At 52.9% G+C, this 4,215-nt stretch overlaps 1 long non-coding RNA gene across 1 annotated transcript; it reads left to right on the top strand.

Moving 5' to 3' along the window:
• The first annotated feature begins 358 nt into the window (after nucleotides 1-358).
• Nucleotides 359-2,928, top strand: LOC112545768 (uncharacterized). Its single transcript, XR_003089304.2, has 2 exons — nucleotides 359-482; nucleotides 2,584-2,928. It is a non-coding gene; the product is annotated as an uncharacterized LOC112545768 (long non-coding RNA).
• The last annotated feature ends 1,287 nt before the right edge of the window (nucleotides 2,929-4,215 follow it).

Here is a 4,215-nt window from a genome sequence, read left to right as displayed (position 1 = left end):
TCCTGTGGGAGCCACATGTTACTGCCTGGATAAGAGCCTTGCTGGTTTACTGGCTGCAGAGAAAGGGACCTTCAGGGCTATGGGCGGCGAGTTATATGGGCTCGGGATGCCCATGCTCCAGCAATATTCAGAGCTGGGGGCCCTGCTTCAGCAATATTTGGGGCTGGGTCTCTACCCCGGCCCTGCCTGGAGCAGGCCCTGGCTCCCACCTGCCGGCCCCCCTGCGCGTTCCGCCCACCTCCCGGCCCCAGATTGTCCCTGCCATTTGCAGTGTTCAGTCCAGCTCCCCCTTGCTACTGCCGCTGCCATGCACAGTATTTACTGGTGAGTGAGGAGACGCCCGAGCGTGACGTGATGTCACAGCCCGTGATTTTAAAACTGCTCGGGGCGGTGTTGCACTGCGCGACCTCGCTCCGGGTTCAGAGTCCGGGGCTTTCTGGAGCCCAAGCGCAGACTCCGGCCCTCACAGTGGAAGGCAGAAGGTAGGGGAGGGGAGGGCACGGCAGGGAAAGGGGGAAGGGGCTTGTGCGGAGTGGGAGGGGTGGGAGAGGAAGGGGCTTGTCCGGAGGCGGAGGGGGAGGGGAGGGGAAAGAAAGGGGAAGGCACCAAGGGACAGCGTGGAGGAGAGAGAAATGCCAGGAGGCCAAGTGCAGACAATGAGGAAAAGGGCAGGAGGGGAGGTGTCAGTAGAAGGGGGGACAGGGTGATGCTGGGAGGGGAGAGGGTAAGGGCATTGGAGGCTAGAGGGGGGAGGAGGAGGTGCTGGGAGAAGGTTTGAAAGAAGGGGTGGGCATGAGAAAAATGGGGATGGAGCAAGTCATGTGAGCTCACATGAGGGCACAGAAGGGCATGAGGGGAATGGGGGCAGAGAGTGGTGAGGGGCTGGGCATCAGGGAAAAAGAGGGCAAAGGGGGCAGGGGCAGTGAGGGAAGGGGGAGGCACCAGGAGGGTGCAGGGCTAAGGGAAGGTGCAGGTGCCAGGGGATTCTGGGGTGAAGCAGAAGGGCAGACACCCTAAGGGAGGGACCAGCACCAGAGGAGAGAGGCAGGGAAGGTGTGTAGAGGGAGGTGTTAGGAGAGGGGATGAGGAGGGGTAGCTCACATGATCAGAGTGGGGCTACTGGAGGAGTGGGCACAAAGGGGAGAGAAGGGCTGGTGGAGGGGGGCAGGTCTCAGGAGGGCTGAGGGCAGTGAGAAGGGCAGGAGTCAGGACAGCAGAGGAGGGTGAGGAGTTAGGGGGCAGCAGTTACCAGGAGAGCTGATGGAGCAAGGGGAGGAGACATGGCAGCAGAGAGAAGAGGTAAAGGTTTATAAAGTATTTATTAATAACTTAGGTGCCACAGTGGCACATCCAAACAAGCCACATGAACTCAGTACTGGTGCACAACACAAAATTCATTCTGCTCATGGAAGGAAACTCTTAGGCTATGTCTACACTGGTGGCTTCTTGCGCAAGGGTTCTTGTGCAAGAAGTCTTGCACATGAACACGTCCACACTGCCATGTGTGAGCTGTGCTTTTGCGCAAGAGCATCCATGGCAGTGTGGACACTCTCTTGCGCAAGAAAGCTCCAATGGCCATTTTAGCCATAGGGGTTTCTTGCACAAGAAATCCCTGCCGAGCATCCACACTGCCCTCTTGCCCTCTCTGTTAGAAAAGAGAGCAGCTCTTGCGCAAGACGCCCTCTCTTACCACGTCGTACTGTAAATTTCCTCGCACAAGAGCAAGCAGGCAGTGTGGATGCTCTGTGGATTCTTGCGCAGGAACGGCTATACTTGTGCAAGAACCACGAGTGTAGACTTAGCCTTAGAGGGAACACTTCCCCCAGCCTCTCTGTCCCCGAGTTAATGTCACACACGTTGGGTTAATGCAATTGCAGGATAGTTGCATGAGGGAGGTTTAGTGGGGGCCAAACTAATCCCTGTTGGTAGGAGGATGGTGGGAAAAGTCCTTCAAGAGGGGTGACATGACACCTTTTACTTCTGGTTATGTGTCCATCTTGCCCCGAGCGTGTTACCTCCAGAGGCCTGGTTAAGGGGGGCCAGGGGCATGGTTAACGGGGGCCGGAGGCATGGTTAATGGAGGTCAGGGGGTGTGGCTAATGGGAGTTGGAGCATGGTTAACAGAGGTCGGGGGTGTGGCTAATGGGAGTTGGGGCATGGTTAACAGAGGTCAGGGGGTGTGGCTAATGGGAGTTGGAGCATGGTTAACAGAGGTCAGGGGGTGTGGCTAATGGGAGTTGGGGCATGGTTAACAGAGGTCAGGGGGTGTGGCTAATGGGAGTTGGAGCATGGTTAACAGAGGTCAGGGGGTGTGGCTAATGGGAGTTGGGGCATGGTTAACAGAGGTCAGGGGGTGTGGCTAATGGGAGTTGGGGCATGGTTAACAGAGGTCAGGGGGTGTGGCTAATGGGAGTTGGAGCATGGTTAACAGAGGTCAGGGGGTGTGGCTAATGGGAGTTGGGGCATGGTTAACAGAGGTCAGGGGGTGTGGCTAATGGGAGTTGGGGCATGGTTAACAGAGGTCAGGGGGTGTGGCTAATGGGGCATCACCAAAAATTGTACAAACCTGCCTCCCCTGTTCAGGGCAGGCTGTTACCCTGCTGGAGGCATGTTGCTCAGTGCTGAAGAGGAAGTTGCTTGTCACCGAAGCCAAGCCCAGAGAATGACCTGCACTGGGACTATCTGGTATCTGCGCTCCCAAGAATCAGAGACTCTACCCTGCTCCTCCGAGAACTAGCACCTGGAGCAGCATTTACCCTGTTCTATAGCAGAGACCCCGATGCTTCAGTGAACTAAGGCAAATATTGCCCCCATTTCACAAAAGGGCAAACTGAAGCACAAAAGTTAGAACTTGGAGCATCTGGCTTCCCAGTCCCATGTGCATTCCCCACCCCCCAGGTTACTGGCGCATTTCACCCAGTTCTCCCCGGGAACCCTTCGTGGGTAGATAAATGTGACACCTGGCTTCCCTGAGACACCAACAACCCATCCTGGCTGAAGAATGGCTGCTAACGTTCCTGAAACGGCTGGTCTGTGGCATGTGCAGGAAGAGGAAAGGGCTGATCAGCAGCCGTCTGGCATGGCGAGCATAATTTACACCCCACTCCAGCAGCTGGGAGTGAGACAGCCAGAATAATGCCAATAAAACTATTATGCTGAAACATGATAGCTAGGCATGTGTACTTTTATATACTGTATCTACCCACCCACCGCTGGCTAGCTATGACATATATGGCAGGGAGAGAATGAGTAAAAGTTTTATTGGCCAAGGTCTGGGATGGCTTGAGTATTTCTCACTCTGGAAGCCAAGGAGATAGGGAATGAGGCCATCAAAGATGCAGGCTAATAACAGTTGAACATGTCAATTCCTGGCTCTGAGGCACACTTCCTCTGTGATGCTGGGCAAGTCCCTTACCCTTTTTTGTGCTCTAGTTCCCCACCTTTCTGTGCTCTAGTTCCTCAAAAAATGAGGAAGAATGGCTCTTGTGCAAAAGAGGGGTTTTGCATAAAAAGGCGCCATCTACACAGCACTTTTTTGTGCAAAATCCACTTGCGCAAAAGGGAAAGGAAGAGGAAATGCAAATGAGAGTGTGACCCATGCAAATGAGCACTCCATTTGCATTTGCTCTTCTGCAAGAGGTTTGTAGTATAGATGTAGTCCTAATGTTTTTTACCCCAGTTGTACTTTTGGCCTGCACACATCCTCTGGCAATGAGTTCCACAGGTGAACTGAAGAAGTACTTCCTTATGTTTGCTTTAAACCTGCTGCCCATTGATTGCTTTGGGTGACCCTAGTTGTTATGTGCATGGGTAAATAACACTTCCCTTCTACCACACCAGCCATGATTAATAGACCTTGATCATAAGTCCCATTGGTCATCTTTTTTCTAAGCTAAACAGAGTCAGTGTTTTTAATCTCTCCTCATATGGAAACTTCCAAACCCCTAATAATTCCCCCCTTGTCTGTACTTGTTTCAGTTCTAATATACCTTCTGGAGATGCGGGCATGCCATGGATTTAAATATATTTTCTGTCTTATTTTCTATCCCTCTCTGAATGGGCCCTAACACAGTTTGCCTTTTTGACTGCTGCTGAACATTGAGCAGATGTTTAGAGAACTCTCCACAAGGCTCCAAAACCTCTTTCTTGAGTGGGGAGAGCTGATTTTATACGTGTAGTTGGGATTATTGTGACAGGTAGGCAGATCCCTTTATG

This window comes from Pelodiscus sinensis, chromosome 20, assembly GCF_049634645.1.
Source record: "Pelodiscus sinensis isolate JC-2024 chromosome 20, ASM4963464v1, whole genome shotgun sequence".
NCBI classification, from domain to species: domain Eukaryota; kingdom Metazoa; phylum Chordata; order Testudines; family Trionychidae; genus Pelodiscus; species Pelodiscus sinensis.
The sequence above is the reverse complement of the archived record's forward strand: the minus strand, read 5'-3'. Positions and strand labels throughout refer to the sequence as shown.